A 20,364-nucleotide genomic window follows, 5' to 3' on the forward strand; every position below is an offset into this window, starting at 1 on the left:
GAAATTTGAGGTTTGAAATTTCTTTTCTTGGTAGGAAAGAGCTCTAAAATTTTTGTATATATAATTTCACTATTCCTAACCTCAATGAAAAAACGCTGTTTTAATATTTTCAAAATTTAATTAGTAGTTAACCGACTGATGCAACTGATTTTGCGGTCCTTGCGAGTAACCATCTAGAAATAACTTTTTCAGAAATTATCAGAAAACTTCGTATTATTTAAAATGACGAATTGTAAATTAAAAATTAAAAAGTAGGCAGCAGTTAAAGTAAAAAAAATGTTCCTTTTTATACACAAATAAAATGAATTTTTAAAAATTGTTCCTATTTCAGTTTTATATTGCTGGTAGGCTTTAAAAACGATATGTAAATGGAAATAATGAATGTTTGCTATTTTTTCAAGAAATTTTATTTGTTCGCGCAGATGCGGCTGTTTATTTATTACTTATTATTTTTCAGGTTTGTAATTAAACCTGAAAAGCTGACCCTGTTATTTGAAATTTACTTTCAGAAATCCAAAAAAATTACAAAATAGTGATGTGCGTGCAAAAAACTGTCGACTATTATAAAAAGATTTGAATGTTGTTTTCCGCCTTTTTACAGACAATATTATTATATGAATGAAATTTACGGAATTATTTCTAACTTAATCATGGAAACTTAATGCTGTGAATGAACTCTATTGGTTCATTTATTTGTGATTTGATGACTTAAAAACATTTTTTCATATTATCTTTGGTTTATTTGTTGGTTATCATCTAATGACCTTGCACTGAAATTTCAGTTAAAACATCAAGAAATGATAAAATGACACAAAATGACTTTTTGTTTTTTGTGTTCAATAGAGACCAAATGTTTAGTCTGGATTTTTATTATTTTTTTCTTTTTTAATTTGCCTTTTGGCATCATGTATAAAGGCTTCTGTGGGCTGGCCTTTAAAAGCCCGCGAACATCTGTGCCATACAGCTGTGTAGAAAACGTTGCCGGCGCGTGTTTCCCCAACAATATGGCTTGTTAAGAAAATCCCCCCCTCCCCTTTTTTTAATATTTTTTTTATTTTTGGCTTTCCACTTTTTTTTTTCTTTTTCTTCTGCTTTCCTTAGACAGGAAAAAAACTTCTGTTTAATAAAGCCGGATTTGTGTGTGTTTATGTATTGCGCTGGTTCTTGTTTATGTAATTATATCTAAATAATCCGCTTCATTGTTTTTTTTTTTGCTAAAATAGATTTCTCTAATTACATTGCAAAACAATGCTGAATTAGCTTAAACGCGACTCATTCATTTTAATCTGCTTTTAAATGGGTAAATCTAATTATTCTAATCTTAAAACAACTAATGAATAATATATGCTCTACTAATTTCTGTGCAACTTTAAAATGAATAAAAAAAGTAATGTGTATCGTACTGATAAAATATGTTAATGAGGCGTATCCATGTTATGTATTAGATGTATATTAAAACTGCAAGAATCGGTATGTGCGAGTTAAACACTCTTTGAAACAAAAATTATATGTTTTCGATTTATAGACAAATACATCATTTCTTTGTAAGTGTTGCACTAAAACGTTTTATTTCTTAAAAGCAATTCCCATGTATACTTTGCTTTTAAATAATTGCAAACTCATAATTTTTAAAAATAAAGCCATAGAAAATATACTGCTAGTGATTTTATGATGGCATTACTAAAGATATTACTTTTATATTTCTGAGATCGAACTTCATGCCTATTAGGTAAATATTACTTTTGCATGGGGTATCGCAGGAAGAACTATTTTTACATGGGATTTAAAATTTTAATCTTGCAAAAGTGAGCCGAAACGGTTAAAGTATTTGTAATATCGAAAGAGAAATGCTGTTTGTTGGTGTATTTTCAAATTATTTGAATCGATCCTATACAGTTGAACTTAGGGGATACTTGTATTATTTGGACGATGTTGTTTATATTGAAAAAATGACTAAGCAGAAATATCAGTTTATCAGTGACTATTTGAAATATTTCACAAAAAAGTAATTTTCATCAAGTAAATAACAATTTCTACCTTTTTTTTAGTTTCGTTCACCTCCTCCTCTAACTTTTAATATACTTTTAAAAACAAGCAAGGACAAGGGAGTTTAATGAGAATGCCAGAGAAATAGTTTAAACGTTTTAAATATATCATCGATTGCGATAAGTGTGGAACATACTTCTGCACCCTCACTTCAGAGGGGGGGGGGAATTCGGGGTGCAATATTTTATAATTTGATCACTAAGTTCCTTTAATATTTATTTTTATAAATAATTTCGCGGTTATTTTCTTTTCTTCTTTTTTATACTTTCTTACAGAAAAAAAAAGCGATTTGTAAAAGATATTAGTATTAGTTTATCATCTCAAACATCTTGTAACGTGCACTGTTTCCTACGCTTTATGTAATGTATTGCGCTGAAGTAAATCAAAGAAGCATTCGAACTTCTTTCCTTTAGCTAATAGGATCTAAAACTAGGATTCGTATTTGCCATATTGATGTTTATTCATCTAGTTTTTGCATTTCTGAGTTACTGATTTCGCATATCCATGATTTGACAGACTAACAAACAATCAACCCTTTGACGGATTTGATACAAAACACTTATATGTTTCTATTATTTTTGTGTAAATTTACATGCCACATTTCATCTATATAGATTAGATTACTAAGTCTTCGAGTTACTATGTTCTCATGCACTCGGAAGATCAAACAGATAAGACTTTCTGTTAAGGATTTCGTCCAGAATTTGATAGATATCTTCAATTTTAATGTAAGCACCACTAGAACCGGCCTTCTCTATAAAGGGACGTGAGTGCAAGAAACCATTTGGGGCTCTAAATTTTTTATAAAGTAAAAAGAAAAAAAATTACAAGCAGAATATATAATACTATGGCGCGTTTATTTATTACTTGATTTTGTTTTTGCTATTAATTACTTCAGAATAATTATAATTTTTTTTATCGATTCTTAGTACAGAAAATGCATTTAAGCTTGTTTCTATGTTTTCATTGCAAGATTGCACAGTTTGTGTGGAACTTTCTTCTCCAGTTGGAGCTTGAATTGCAACTTTTGAAGCAGAAACAATATTATTGGCAGAATGACTTCACTGACATGGAAACAGATCTACTTGTGACTTCTCGAAATTTAGCTTTTATTCTTTTTCCTTTTCTGTTAATTTTCTTTTTTGACACCCAGAGAGATATTTCCTTGGCATGGACATAATTAAATCTAACAATATTAAACATTTTATAATATGAATTATCAAAATAATATATGCAATTTAACCTAGTAGATGTGGTAAATGACCATTATATTTATAATATGTTGCACACTTGCATCAGATTGTAATACATTTGTAAACTTCGTATATTTCAAAACCCGTCGATTGTTCCAGTTAAATTTCTTCCTCTCTTCTTTCCATATCGATATTATTATTCATAACATTATTTTAGTTCTCCAACATGTTAGGGCTCCCTCCATCGCGGGGCCCCGGTGCATTGCATCCGCTTCACCCCCCAGGTGGCCAGCCCTGAACACCACACACTTAAATTCTTTTTTCTAGTTTATTCCAGTTCCTGACTGTTTCCAAATATTAGAATTTTGATCTTTGCATTCAGTATATTACTATTCAGATAATAAATTCATTGACATTATAACTTTACTTTTAAATTATAAAATTAGATCACAGTCAGATCGACAGACAGATATAATTTCAAAGTTTTTTTTTTCTCCGAATTCAGGGAGGCCCACTACGAGAAATTACAGATCGAAATTTTGTGTAATAACAATATTTTCTCTATCCATATTTCATAGCGATAAAAGTAATGAAATAATCTTCACAATGAATTTCCTCGACAAATTTCCCATATCTATCCACTCGTGTCGTCATTTCTCTTTTTACTTCGCGACTCAAATTTTCCTATTAAATAACATGCTAACGATGGGCGACGATTCACAAAAGGCAGACTGAAAGCGTTTGCCTCTGTTATACGTGTTAAACTGAAAAGGATTATTCAGTGAAACAGAAGTCGAAGCCATTAAAAGCGCCAAGGCCGTCTGGAAATATTTGCCCTTTTAACGTAATGGCCAACCTTTCACATATGGACATTTCCCGTCTTTTAAAACATTTTTTTTTTACACAGTATCTTATTACCACTGTTATCTATCAGAGGCGGAAGGCCGTTGTATTAATATAAAAGCTATTTTATTTGTGCATTTCTTTTTATCTTTGAATGCTTTAATGAACAAAAGCGAATAAAAAAAAAGAATGAAATCTGAACTTTGCCCGAAAAAAAATTGACCCACTGTCGGAGGTGTCATGTAATCCTTTCGTCAGCGCTATCTGCATAGTGATGTGGCGAGACACGAAAAGCGCGTGATACGCGCTCTGGACGGAGATGCTAAGTGAAAGGTTTGTCGGACGTAAACGAGGATAAGAATATAATCCCCCTCTTTTCCATCTCTTGTTCAAGGATAAATGAAAAAGGATTACGTGTGTCTTTTGGCAGTTGTGCAACAGGAAAATGTTGAGGAAAAACTGTTCGATGCATCTGTATCGCTGTAATTATTTCCATAATGAAGGACAAAAAAATTATTACACTTCTAATTTTCTACAAAATATCGTTTGCTATAAATTCAAGAACAAGTTTATGAAAGAGGAAAGATAATCCAAGAAATATTTTTGTGTTCGAATTAAACTTTAATTTTGACGTTTTAATGATTGAGGAGTTTTTGTTAAGTTTAGACAAAATATTATTCCGTTATTCGTTCTCTTCCTTTTTTTAAACTTTTATTTATGTCACCATACAGTAAATTCGTTAACAAACCTTGGCATCAATTTAAATTTTAATCTGATTCGGATCTAGAAAATTTAAGTTAATTTCGTACCATGGATTAGAGCATATATAATTCTAATAACTTCTAAAATTTTCAAAATCCTGGAATGCAACAAAATGAATTTTTCTGTTAATACATTAGATCTGCTTATCAAATTTTATGCATGAAACATTCTTTTTTAGAAGGAAAAAAACAAAGTCTGCAAATAAACTTGTCAAAAGAAATAAAACATTTTAGACACATAAGAAAATAAAATAAAATCACATAGAATAAAAAGAAGGCTAAGACTTTTTGTGAATAGAATATATTTAGAATAATCTTAGATAATAATTATATGAAATATGTAAAATACAAGAGGATATTTTTACAAAATTACGAACCATTCATTCTTAAACAATTATATATATCTATTTTAATAAAATTGCTTCTGTTGAATTTATAGCAAGTGATAGAGAAAAAAAAACTGAATTTTTTTTGTCATATGTATTTCTAAGTTCAGTTAAAGTGTAAATTTAGTTTAAAATAATTCAACGTTCATGGGGCAATAATAAATAAGTAAATATATGTAATTTTAAATATTTCAAATCTGTCTGTAGATCTTGTCGCATAAATTGAGTAAATAAATAAAATTTGTTTTGTTTTTTATTTTTATACTCTGCTTTCCTAGAAAATAAAGCTTAATAAAGAACTGGAAAAAATATTTGTTTTTTTTTTTATATTTCCAAATTTAAAAGATAGCGTTTATTTTCATTTTGCATAAATAAAGTATATCGGAGTCTATAATTGGATAACTACTTTGTTTCTAGTGTAACGAAACTCTGAATTATATCTGGAAATTCTATTTTCTTATTATTTTTGTACTATTCACTGGCTAAACATTCAATTCAGTTATTGACGATTGGGTATTTTCATTTGACTTGCTGAGATAAAATAGCATAGTTAAGTTTACGAATATTTATTAATAATGATTTTACGAATTTTCTTACTTAGATGAATTGACATATTCAACTTTTGTTAGATTTCAAAATAAAAACAACAAGTGGCTGTTAAGAAATAGTACTAGGAGCCCTTACAATTAGTTACTAGAATATTCACTTTCTTATCTATTAATAATATATCTGAATGTAACAAATCTGGTGTAAAAATTTTTTATTTAGATAAACTGAACATTTTAATATCGCAAACAAGTTAGTAATATTCATTAGCTTGCATCTTAAGGATCCATATTTCACTAAAATGCTTAATAAAATATAAATTTTATTATATTAACAGAATCAGTGGTAAAATTGGCCTTGCTTTGTTACGTTTTAAATCTGCATCAAACGTAACCTTTATGAAGTGCTTCGATGTAAGTCTTCGAAAATTATTGCATTTCACGTAGTCGTGCAAGAAATTTAATATTCAATTTTGGGTGATTTCCTCTTACAGAAATTGCACTAAACAATGTTCATTGCTCCAAGCTGCGTGAAAATGCTATTTAACCGTTTCTTCCTATCATTGTCTTTCTTTCAGAAATTCGTTTCTTCAAGCATCAAATCCGCTTTCACCGCCTTTTACTTTCTCAAGCGAAAAATAACCTACTGCGTTGCTCTGACAATTTTGTTTTGTTATACGTTTCCTGACGGCAGACGATATTCAACTGAAATCGAATCCTTTTGTTGCAAAGGAATTTTTTCAGTTGAAAGCTTCGTTCACGACTGTTTTCCTTGAAGGATCGATAAATTAGTTGATTCAAATTGTTTAAAGCCACCTCGAAGTCCCCAAAATAGAAGATTACTTGCAGATTTACTTCCTCTTCATTCAACTGATGCCTAGTTTTTTGCCCTCTGACGAAAATATGTTTATACATATTTTCATTAGTCAGTGATTACCTGCCCATTTTTTAAAATTCTGAATTTCTCCACTTCTTTTCTCAACAAAATTTCTTTTTACTAGAATTTCTATTATTCATGAGGCGTTCCAGACGAACTAAGTTTATTGGCTAATGCTACAAGTGTATAAATAAGTGTGCTTCTACAATGATACTTGCTACTTTCGTTTTATTTTGTGATTGGCAATACAAATGCCAAAGAGATTAAATTCTTAAGAGTATGAATTATTAATGGCATAACATCCAAATCAACTTATAGCAGCAATAATGGCTATCGTTAAACGAATGGGGGCCGACTTTACTTTCTTCTAATGATAATTGTTCAATTAGAAACTTGAACTCAGCCAAGCATTAAGTTGTGAAACATGATATGACGCTATATTGTATTGTTGACGCTATATTGTATTGTTAATTTATTTTTATGAAGATTGACCGAACTTTAAGAAGTTAAATACGGTTGCCTGTTAAATAAAGTGAATTGCAATGAAAAAATTTTCTGACAGATAAACAAATTTATTTATGTTTATTTATTTATTTATTTAAGGATAAATTTTAATGTATTTTATGTCTGACTATTGGAGATTAACTGTTCTTGGCGAAACTTTAGAACGTCAAACAAAATTGTTCTATACTTTTTAAAATAATTTTCCTTATAGCGTTTATTTGTCTTACGTTAAGAGTTTTCCGCTTATTTCTTTGGCATCAAATTTTCTGACGCATGTTGCGAATAGTTTGCCTTTTATTCTTTGAAAAAAGACTAAAGGCATAACAAAAGAAGTTCATATTTTGACGTTTCGGATATTCATATTTTCTCATATTTCACTTTCTTATGTATATAGAAATATGATATAAAATATCTTTTACTAAAAGCAAATCAAGAAATGCATTATAATTGCATTATCGAATAATCCATTACATTAATTCTTTACTACTTGTAAAACTGTCAAAGTAACACCGAATAATTGAAATATCAACTTGAAATATATTATAAAATATTTTTTTATTAAAAGCAAATCAAGAAAGGCATTATTATTGGATTATCGCTTAATCCATTGCATTCATTCTTTACTAATTGTGAAGCGATCAAAATAACATCGAATAACTGCAGTATCAACTTGAAAAGGTATATTCTACATTCATATTTTCTTAAATCGTATTTTCTCTGTTCCGAATTCACACTGACTGAATTCCAGTTGCTGTTATCTCAGTTCTCGAACTCTCGTGCTGAAGTGATTTTTATTGCTTTGAGTGCGTAGAAATAAAAGTTACTTTATGGCACTCCTTTAATTCCTTAATTAGATTTTACTGGATCATAAAATATCCTAGGAGGAACATCCGGTTTACAGGAGGCCTTGTAACCGCGGTTTCTCCTTTTTGGTGGAAAGAAAATTACCGCATGAATTTATGAGCTAGTTGAAATTCTTTGCTACTACCTTTTATAATTAATTCTATTACAAAGATATGTGCGTTGCTGCCTTATTCTATTGGTAATTGTAGTATTATGAGCTGTTAAGGAAGCCGAGAATTAAGATGATTAAGATACTCGATGTGATTACCTACAGGTTAAACAAGTAACATAATATTTGATGCATTCAGAAAAGGATCATCACTGGACTATAAAATTAAATTAGAAAATTTATATATGAAAACAATTTAAACGGAGAATAGTCAAATATAGTTCAACAATTTATTTTATTAAAGATTTTAAAATTAATTTTAAGAATAAAGAAAATAGTATGTAGTTTGTTTCACTTGATAGTTGATTGAATTTCATTTTTCAAAATACAGTTTTATGAAGCCAAACTATTAATATTAGCTTCAATCAATTGATTTCAAACGTATCAGGTCTGGAATTAAAATATTTGTTTGAAAGCATATTGAAAAATTATTATATTGCATGTATTTACATATTTTTGCAGATTTAATAAATGAAATACTATAAAAAAGCCAAAAAGCTTAAAAAAATGGGAAATAAAGATTATACATTTATTTTATATGAAAGAAATTGCTTTTCTCTACTAAGGAAATGGTCTTGTAAATTTATTGTTTTTACGATACTTTTAGTATAATTTATAATTCTTCATTATTTAAATTATTTCATTTAGTGAAATTAATTTTTTATACTCTCAATGTTAATTCACCAAGTGAAAGTTTCTAATATAATATTAAAGTTCTTGAATAAAATTCTCCATTTTTCTAAATTTGATTTTCACTTCTTACCTTAAATGGCCATGGTTACTCATTTTCATTTTTTTCTTTTTTTAAAAAAATTTTTTAGCCGTTATTTTCTTTATTTTTTTATTTAATTTTATATTTTTATTTTATAAATATGTGATCTCTTGATATTTGAACAATGAATGTAACTTTGTACTCATTATGTCAAAAACTGAAGATTTTTTTAATTTACAGCTCAATTAAAATGAAATCAACTAAAATTTATTTTGGTTAAACAAAAGTATTTTTTTTGTTGTTATTTTAAGTTGAAACGAATTTTTTTTTTTTACAAACCTCAGAATAAGAAAGAATTAGAATTCAAGTATCATATCTAGTTAGCCATATTTAGTTTACTCAAAGTATTTGGACTTGATGCAACTTTTCAAGCACGAGCTTATGTATTTTTCTTTTTTAGACTTGTTTTTTTTTTCTCACAATTTTTTACTTTTGAAAAAGGCACCTCATTATATTTGGTTTAAAAGCATTTTCAGTCAGTTATCCAATCTAAAATACTGTCAAAAGAAAAGAAAAAAGAATTCTGATAGTCACAGATGGGCTTTGATCTCCATCCTTAGCAGAATATTCCTGCGGACACGCCTATGAAAATCATCTAATACAATATAGCTGAAATTGTTTTCTTGAATTATGCATCAACATTTCTTATGGAGTGCCATGGCAATAATTCATTGTTGTCTCTAAAGAAAATAAGAAAAGCACCATTTTAGCAAATATTTTCATTATAAAACTTTATATAAAACTGACTTCCCAAAATTCTGTGCTTAATTTCAGGTGTGGTAAGGTGCGTAGATAAATTTAACCTTTATTTTATATTGAATTCTAAATACATAAATTTAATTCAGATATGAAATTTGACGATGGCATGACCGCAGTAAAAATTTGATATATATAAAACTTCGAATTAAAAAAAGGACCAGTAAATGAGTACAGTGAGAGAAAATGTCAATTTTTATATAAAAACGAAAGTTAAAATTTATTTATAATGTTTAGGGTTTTAATAAATACTAAATATTAATAAATAAAGTAATTATTGAAAATTCTTAAAAATCATAAAGATAATTTTAATAAATGTGTTTGTAATTCTACTAACACAAAAAATACTTTTACTAAACAGCACTTTGAATAATAAAAATTCAAAATGGACAGTGTTTTTGGCATCCAATTTGAGGAAGGATTTTTTTTAAATGAAGTATTTCTATTGCATTTTAATTGAAAAAAAAATTAGAAAAAAGATGTATTAAATAGAAAATATACAATATTTCGTATTATGGTATTGAAAATAGAAATTGTATAGAAAAAAGTAGAAAATAAATAAAACACTTCGAAGAATTGTTTACTTGCGTTGGTTGATTGTACAAGATAGAACTCATTTAATTCAAATATAAAAACCTTTTTTTTAATTTTATTTTTTTACAATTTTTGATTTTAACTAAAATGAATTCAAATTATAAAACAACAATTAAAATACAATTAAAATTGTTTTAATTGAAAGTTCAAGAGAACAGAAAGAATTCTAATTATTGTCAAATTCAAATTCGTCTGTTCTACTGTATTCAATATAATTACTTTAAAACACTAATCATGAAGAAAATCTAAGAAAGCAATTTCGAAAAGATTTTATAAATTCAATGAACGCAAATTCTTTCCGATTCTGAATAAGCATGAGAGCATGAATTTTCCAGGAAACCTTCGCAAAAGTCGCACACAGGTATATTATTACGTAGATCGTGTCTAGACTAAATAACAAAATGGTTTTTGTCTACCCTGTACCAGCTTCATCCACCAGCATTTTTTTTTTTTTGTATTATTATTATTTCCTATTCTTTTCTCGGAAACGGAAAACAATAAGCCGATCGAGATCTGAGCTAAAATCTACCGTTAAAGCATTGAAATTATGTGGTTGGGCGACATTGGCTATACCCAAGTAGTCATCAGATTTTGGAACTACTGTTGATACGAAAGGAGGAAACAAAAAGGATAAACCTAGCGCCTTCAGCCTCTTGAAGCGTGTCTTCAGACAACAGAGTGCTTCAAAGGTCTGAAAATAAAAAAAGCCAGGCTCTCAAGTTTCGTTGTTTGTCTGCTGAGACTTATCCTTGTGATGATATTTCTTTTAAATAATCGAGGACACGAGGTTACTAGTATAGAATTCCCTTACGAACCAGAAGTAATTAATTTTGCCGTCATTTTCCACTTAATATAAATAAGCAGAAATATAACTTTTTATCATGTGGAGAAAAATTCACCATTTTTCAGCCATAAAATTAAATAGTTTTCGACTTAGTAGCACTTTTTATCATTATATTTACATATTATAGGTTGCTTTTGCACTTAGCTGCGTTCTTAAATTTTAAAAAAAACATTAAGAAAGCAATTATTCTTTTTCCATTATTTAAAATATTAAATTAATTACCAACTTACTTTGTGAGAGACTTTAAAACGAATGGAAATTTTGTTATATATTAAATAGTTTATTCATTATTGATAATTTTGTTCTATTCTATATTTATTCTATATTAAATTTTGTTCTATATTCTTAATGGATATTGCCTTGACAGAAAACGAATGATTATATCAGAAATATATTTATTTTTAAGCAGTGTTACTAATCACATATGAATTATGAATACGAATAAACTGTGCAAATTTTTACAACCATAAAAACTTTTCTTTTCTGCAAGTGAAGAAAAAAATGTGGGCGAAAAAATCGTTGATATAATATTAAAAAAAATCCATAAAAACTAGCTTTATTTCTATTGCAGATTATTTTCTAAATGCTGCAAAAATTTATATAAATACAGAACAAAAACATTAGCGTGAAATTTTTATTTCTAAAATTTTAATTCTTGGTTCCTTTTTTAATTTTAAAATTTCGATATTAGACTAGGCAACATAGAAGAGCTAAAAATACTCGAGAATCCCTTTTCTAACGATGGCAATAGAGAACACTTTGTTGTGTATAAGATTATAATGTTTATGTTATCAGCAAATAATTTTCTATTCCCAATGATTCTTTTTTTCCGTTTTGCCCAAAATTCTTTAATTGGCGTTTTATTTTATAACTAGGAATCTGTGCTGAATTATGAAATTCAAATGGACTTTTCCTCCCTATCAATCAAACATTTCTGAGCGACAGTTAGGTACGGAAAATTGTATAAACCCCGGTTGGTACCGGAAATCAACCACTTAGTTCAACAAAGAATGTGGCCTCTGTGGAAATTATTTTCTCCCAGATATGTCAATCATGTTTCATAACGATGAACTCATCATTTCCGTGAAGCTTCAATAAAAAAAATGATTTTTTTTATTTATATATATTTTCGTTTATACAAATGTGAAATCGCTCTCGTGTGATCAGCTGAAAAACCATTTTACTTGAGTTTCAAGATCATGGGAATACGCTTTATTTTCTCACATATTATTCTAATATGACTTTTTATTAAAAATAAACTTTAGGTCACGGAGAGTGCATCTGTGCGAACTAAACCTAAAATTCCAAATGATAAGAATTATTCGCATGTTAAAATATGATTGAGAGAATTTTATTTGAAAATTACAAAAACATTTCTTTTTGGTAAGTAAATTTTAATTAAATTCTTTTTCATTTGACAATACATCCCTCATCAAAAAATAAATTCATAAAAAATTTTCTCAATAAAATGAAAATGAAATATTCAAAAATAATTTGTATCTGATTTTCAGTAGATTTCCTTTAAAATTCCTCATAAATATTTTCGGTATTAATAACTAAAATACGCTTTCTTTTGTGTCTTTCACGTTCGTAAATCTAATAATCAGAAATAGAATTCAAAATGTAAGACTTTTGGTGTACCTGGTAATTAAGATTTTTAAAAATAGGATGGCATTCGCATTTGTAAGCTAGCCACTGAGCCCTTTTTCTTTTCCAAATCGACAACGGCAACGGAAACGTCGTGATGTTTCGGAGTTCCGCGATGTGACAAAGTGGTCACGAGCACCTCCACATCATAATTTGGAATAGATACTTTAATTTGTTGGTTTAGGGAAAAGTTAAATTTAATTGAACTAGTTTGGACGAGCGCAATAAAGCTCTAACGTCATGAAATTTGGTATTTAATTCATATTATTATTATTTATGATACAATTAATTAATTTAAAAATAATATTTATATTATTTATGGGGTAAAAAAGAACTTTAGTGGAATTACGTTGCACGTGCCATAACTATTGGGGCGTTTTTGGGAATAAACTTTCTGAAGGAAAAAATTTCAAGAAATTTCACGCGTGTAGCTCATCGTAGCTATCTGAGGCCGAAACAAATAATTTTGATAAATTTAATCGAATCACAATGTTAGTAAAAAAAGCGGTTAATTTTCATTGGTTCCAAAATTATGCCATGTTTATTGTTTCATGCTATGTAAAAAAAAGAAACTTTGATATGGAAGAAAATGCACTATAGATGTAGATAGATGAAGCTTAATTTTTTATTTTCAAATTTCAATCACAAGTACTTTTCATAATTAAAGCTAATCTTTTATTCATTTGATAACAGTTATTTAAAGATGAATATTTTAGCTATACATTTTGCGATTATTATACAATGACGCTGAAGAAGGTCATCACATTACTACCTGAAAAAAAATCCATATGATTCAATGCTTTGAAAATTGTCTGTCAGTCAGTATTATCGATTCTTTTATATTGCGGTAGTTGAAAGCAACAATTAAATAGAATTAAGTCATTCGATCACAAATGCACTGTTACTGGAATATTCTGAAAGCTGTTGTTTGTGTGGTAAAATGCAATGAATGTAATGCAGCTTGTTTTTAAAATTATATTCTAATATTTGTGGCATATCTACAGATTCTTTGAGAAACATTTACAATTTGTAAGATCGTAGTTCAAATCGTAAACGTAAGGTTTATAAAGTATATAGAAAGTATGGTTTATAAAATGTATAAAAAGTAGTTAAAGAATAAACTTAAGTTGTGTATTACAAAAGTTCGATCATTAAAACATAAAAGAATTCGAAAGCTCCAAACGTTATTCTGGTCTCAAACATTACCCCGTTTTTAACGCGAGATTATTTAATTAAAAGTTAGAAACCAAACGATAAATTAGTAATGTCATGTGAATGGAACATGACTTAATAGAATCACTAAACATATGTATGTGTTTTCAATGTATGATTTTATGCATTAGTATGCTTTTTAATAAAACGACACATAAGAAATGTGTTATATTTTATTTGCATAAAGATATTGTGAAGGAGTTCGTGTGGTTTCACAATCATGTGAAAAATTAATTACTTATGTCATCTAACATTTATTTTCCCTTTGTCTTGCATTATGTTGTGTTTGACATCATGTCCGTTGTCCTTCTGCAAGATACGTAACGGATTCCAAAATTAAAATGACGTGGCGAAATTGATATGTCACGTGGGCAAAATTCCATCCCGTAATGATATTTTTTATAGTCAATATATTATCGACTTCAAATTTTGACATGAATCTGAACGATCTCTTACTTAAGATAGCTCATAAAGAAATTACCGGGGATCAAATGGTCTAAAATAGTAATGTAGACCGTGATAAGTATAAGTAAGTATGAAGAAATTATGAATAATTTTTATAAATTCAAAAGTAATTCAGTAATTGAAAGAAGTTGAAATGCTCAAAAATAGCATCATCTAATGACAGATACTATAGAATGAAAATAATAAGCATAAAATATATTTGCAATCTCAATTAACTCCTCTCTCCGCAAAAAAAAAAGTATGTTTTTGAAATTATGTATAATACAATTATGTATAAACATGTATGTAAAAACGATAATTCGATAAACGTTACAGATTAAACGAATGAAATGTGGTGTCCGGTCTTCGCCTTTAAAATCCAAAAGCAGATTAATGAAATTTAATTTATGCTTTTACCATCAGAATTTTTGATATGTATCCAATTTTTGACTAAATCTGGCTAAGAGTAGACTGTTTGTCTATTTACCTGTCCATCTGCTTACCTGCTGACTGAACCAGTGGGTTATGATCTTCCAAAAATTTTCTCACGTGCTCCCTAATAAAAGGTGCTATTAGACACTATCCGTAGAATATTGTGGTCCTTGGGTAAGGCAGAGAAGTCCTGAACGACATTGGCTTACAATAGCTACGAAATCTGGTATTTTTACTGAATCTGTCAAGTAAATCTTGGCGATTAATTCCTGACTTGTGAATAATAGTATTCGAAAATAGAATTTGATGCAGATTGACAATGATTTTTAGATTTGTGATGAGGATTTTTAGATTTTTCTTTCATTTGTATTTTTTCCAACCGATCGAAACCAAATTTTGACACAGAATTACAGTTGCAGTTATAATTGAAGTCACACACCAAACTTGATATGTTTGAACCATTGCGTTTTTGAATTATCACCTTTACATGCTTTTTAAAATGCAGTCAACCTGTTGTTGGATTTGGTTCAATATTTGACAAGTGTCTACAATGTATAGATGTTTAATCTGTGTACCGAATTTTTTCTTATTTTCTTCGTTTTCTAGTTATCGTGTTAACTTATATTCGAACAGCCGGACAGACAGACTTCCTCTGAATAGAGTTTGCTCAAGACTTGACAGATAACTACACATTTGATGTAAAAATCGCGTACCAAATTTCCTCTTTCTAACTCTAAGCGTTTATAAATTATCTTCGTCACCGACGGACTGACAGCAATGCCAAAAATGTATTTTTGGAACTTGGGGAGGTATGAAACGTGGAGATTCATAAAAATCTCGAGTTCGAAAATTTTACCTACTATAAATTTTTAGCAACACCTTTTCTATACTTCATACACGAGAAAGTAAAAATGCATTGAATTAGATAAATGAAATTTGTTATGAAATCTTGCCAGCAAATGATGGATCTACATGAAGATTTGGTTTTCGTAAGATAAAAGAAACATGCCTAACTGCATGCTCGATTTTCTTCACTGTACTTCTTCACAAAGGACAAAGTGCGCCGCAATCCATTACTGTATCAGAGAGGCGATGAGAAAATTTTCCCCCAAGTTTAACAAAGAGAGAAAAAAAGTTCGTATCAGGTTATTAAGAATGCCTGGTTTCCATATCTTCTGTGGCCGATTGATTCATCTGTGAGAGTTGCTGTTTTTTAATGTGATATTCTTTGGATGAAAAATGAGTTTTCGTATGAAAAAAAGGCAAGAACATCTTCAGTTACACTCTGATTATCTACAGAATTATTGGGAACATTTTTTCCTAATAAAAATCGTTATTTGAAATGTATACACGCCATAAAAAAAAGCTAAAGATTTGTAGTTGCTTTTTTATGTTCACGTTTTTTTTCTTCAAATGTCTTGTTAGCGTGTCAAACTTCTCATCATTTGGTACTCAACCAACCTGAAATGATGAGTTTAGGGTTTTTTATTTGGATTGTATGTCAGTAGTTGAATGATATCAGTCCGTTTGGTTCGCTCAGTTAATCCAAACAAAATTCATTTCTTGAATTCGTTTAAATGTAAAAGAAGTCTGAATCTTTCGCATTTTTTTATAATTTTATATTAATAAAAAATCAACAGACTGTATTTCCTTGTACTTTCTCTTATATTTAAAATATAATGACGTCCTTTGTGCTTCGTGGATTCTCTTATAATGAAGAAAAGCGAATATGCATTTAGGAGCTTTCTTTTTTCGAAATGGTTCAAATTTGATGACAGATATACAGTTATAATGAAATAATTAAAAACAATTTTTTTTCTACCGAATTCGGTTTTTAGTTACAAATTTTGCGATACTGTACTGTAATGTTGGTCAGTGCTTTCAGAAACATGTAAAGTCAATAATTCAAAAACACAGTGGCTTAAATGTATCAAATTTGGTATGCGATTTTGTGACTACAAATGTAGTTTTGTGTCAAATTTATTTTCAATCGCTTAGACAAGAACGCATCTAATACACAAATTCACCTTTATTATAAAGTATGCGAGAAAAGTTTGAGGAGACCTCTTCCATTGCTTTAATTATCGTGTTCGCAAATCATCAGAGAGGCATACTTACTTTTTTTCTTGTTTTATGGAAGACTAAACCACAGCAAATCATCTAAATATTGAGATTAAAATTCAATATACACTGTAATTCTCGTGTCTCTTTGTAGGGTATAATTAATATACGAAAAAGTATCAAAATATTTACTTGAATCATTCTAATTGTATAGCGTCGTTACAATTTAACAATCGTTACTTTGCATTAAAAAAGATATGAGGGTCTGTCATCTGAAAATAACTAAAAACTGTTTGTCCGATTCATTTGACAAAGTGAATTGCTTCAAAGTTTTTATGGGAAGTTCGTAATTTAATTACAGATGAATTTCATTTCGTAAATTTGGCTACTTTTGATTCATTTTCAGATTGCTTTGTTTCTACAAAACATTTTCACATTTCAATTTTTGAAAAACTGAGTCGTTTTCTATAAAACCGAATTGTAACAAGAAATGGAGAATTACGCTAAAATATAATAACTCTAAACAACTTTAATCTCCACAGTCTATTTGCATTTGATTACACTTTGATTGCTTTAATTCTCCGAGTTGGAAATATTTTTGAAAGAAATGTTTTTTTAACGAAATATGTTGAATAAAAAATGACCTAATTTTTGCAAACTGCAAACTATTTATAGAGTTTTCGTAAGCAATATTTTCGTTTTTGTTATTTTTTCGTTACTATATTGCATTTGTCTATTAGAATCTTCAAAATATTAACACTGTGATAAAGAAGCAAACACAAAATTTAAAAATAAATTTAAGTGATTCTTATGGTGTGCGTTTTTTATTTAGTTTACACAACCTATATTAGTCTTTCCAAAGGAGACAGTTTTAAATTTCTCTTTAAAATTTAAAGCTTTATATTAAGAATGCCATGAATCGAATCGCGTCTCGTGTTTAATGTTTTTGTAACAATGCTCCATCACAACTAATTTCTTTCATACTTTTATTTCTGTTAAAATGAAATTTTAGTTTGGTGACATTTTACTGAATGGATGCTTTGAGCAATATTTACAGAATCACTCTGAGAATTAAAAAAACTCGAATTTTGCGTTGATGTACTTTTTATTGAAACGCAATGGAGATTTCAATGAAATCCCTGTTAAATTTCCATGGTGGGATTTTATATTTTATGTTTTCAAAGGCATTTTATATTTTTTAACTACAGCTTTCAATTTTTACTAAAGAAATATGCTGTAAAAAATTACCATTTTTTATAGTAAAACTGTAGATGAAATGTATTAATATTTTAATATATTTTCGTTTTTAAAATAAGTTACCATTTTAATACTTGAGAATAAATTTCAAGAACGCACTTGATTCCTAAAAAATGACATCATATAAAAATTAAATTTGATATGATGGGTAAGATAATTTTTTTTTGTTTATTTACCGAAAATATTATTTTGAAATAATACCGATATGTCTTCTACATTATTTCCATTCCTTTTTTTCAAATAATACAAAACCTACGACGATAAATAAAGTATCAGCGGATGGGTATTTTCACCTACTTCGGATATTGCAAACTTATTTTACAGTAAAATTCTTTTTTTTTAATATGGATTAAAAGAAAGATTATCGTCATAATTTATATAACGTAAAAGGTATTAAAAATACCTTAAGTTATGGATTTTTATTACATTCATATTACCGGCTGAGGTTTTCATAAACTAATTGGGAAATATGATAAATATTCAATGCTTTATCACTTTTACCAAGTTTGGTGATGATTAGGAATAATCATCAGTTTATTACATTTACCATAACATTATACATGGTTTATTTTTTGCCTGTATAAGATTGAAGTACTTTTTTTGACGTCATTATGAAAGTAACAGACAACTTATTTCAAATGTTCCAACAGAATAAAGCATCTAACTATGAAAAGAGGAAGAAATAACTGGAAATGTCATAGGGGAATCTTCTTTACATGTTAATCAACTTTATGTATCATATAATATATATTTTTTCTTTCTTGCATATCATTTTTTATGCTGTCTTGGAGACCAGTCTTGAATGCAAATGCTTTAGAAAACGTAAAAGAGTGAAAAATAACTGCCAGCTTGAAGGGAAATTGGTATATTTATATCAGATTTGAGGAATTTCAAACTTTCCCTCATGAAAATGTTTCTGAAATTTTTATTCACGTCATGTATTAATTTAAATAAAAACTACTGCAAAATTCATGCTTCAATAACATCGGTGTCCTTTTGGCCGCTGTTTTAACAAATAGAGTTTTATTTGAAAGTAATGTTTTACAGTTTTTTGAAGTTATCTCAGTAAATCCGATTCTGCAATACAATGATTCTCCTCATTTATGAATGTAAATGTATGAGTCAGACATTACAGAACAAAACCTTTTAAATCGTTCCTTTACATTTAATGTCGGTATTAAAATTTTAACTCAATAAAAAAAGAATACTAAAAAGAAACAGATGCAGAAATCATCATCTTTTTTTAAATGTTGCAATGGTGATGATATATGGCGATGGATGACGGTTTATCGAGTTCTGAATGTATTTTCACTTTTATTTAATTTGATTTGTTTCATGTTTGCAAGGATGGAATTTTGGAATCAAACTTTTTTTTCAATCACTTACAGTAAAATACAATTTACACTTGTGTAAGTTATTAACTAACTTGTACACTCGTTTGATCTCGATGATAATGTACTATTTCAGAATATTAAATAATCGATTAATCAAATTAAATTTTGATATCAATCGAAAGGCGCCCTTTGATTGTGAAGGTATGAAAATTAAGATTTTTTTGAGTTCATGATAGTCATAATAAATACTAATTCAGAATTAAGAAGTAAAAAATTATTAAAATTAAAAATTTCTTCTCTTTAGTACACTAATAAGAGCGTATTTTTGGAAAATGCCCTTATTAAATGCATTACAGATAAATTATTGAAAAACATTTTCTTTCAAAGAAATAAACAAGACTGATTACTTTATTTACAACATTTTTTTTAACATTTCCCATTTTTAAAGACATTTTTATATTTCATTATATTTTATTAGTATAAATTTTTCTAGTAATTAATTTAATTTTAGGCCATAAAAAATAATCGATATCAAGGATAACTTGCCATTCGAAACTGTTAAACAGAAAAACTTGACATATTTCTTTATTCGCTACAGAAATTAGATCCTCACAGACGCTTCCGCATAGCTGCAAACGATAATGTTAATGTAATCAATGATTTAATCACTAGCTAATCGTGGCAAGAATGTGTAGTCTGCATGGAATTTCTGAATAGCATTTCGCAAGTAACTGAAATAATTTAAAGCGATAATGCTTTAGAAATGTCACATTAACTTTGAAGAAAGATTTCAACTATGAACATTTTTACTTTCTCGTATACGAAACATAGAGAAATTATTGCA

At 28.4% G+C, this 20,364-nt stretch overlaps 1 protein-coding gene across 2 annotated transcripts in view; it reads left to right on the forward strand.

The window, feature by feature from the left end:
* LOC129971406 (uncharacterized) overlaps positions 1-20,364 on the forward strand; it is a 97,156-nt gene that overhangs the window by 33,571 nt on the left and 43,221 nt on the right. The gene's annotated exons all lie outside the window — the stretch shown is intronic.

This window comes from Argiope bruennichi, chromosome 1 (genome assembly GCF_947563725.1).
Source record: "Argiope bruennichi chromosome 1, qqArgBrue1.1, whole genome shotgun sequence".
Lineage (NCBI taxonomy): Eukaryota > Metazoa > Arthropoda > Arachnida > Araneae > Araneidae > Argiope > Argiope bruennichi.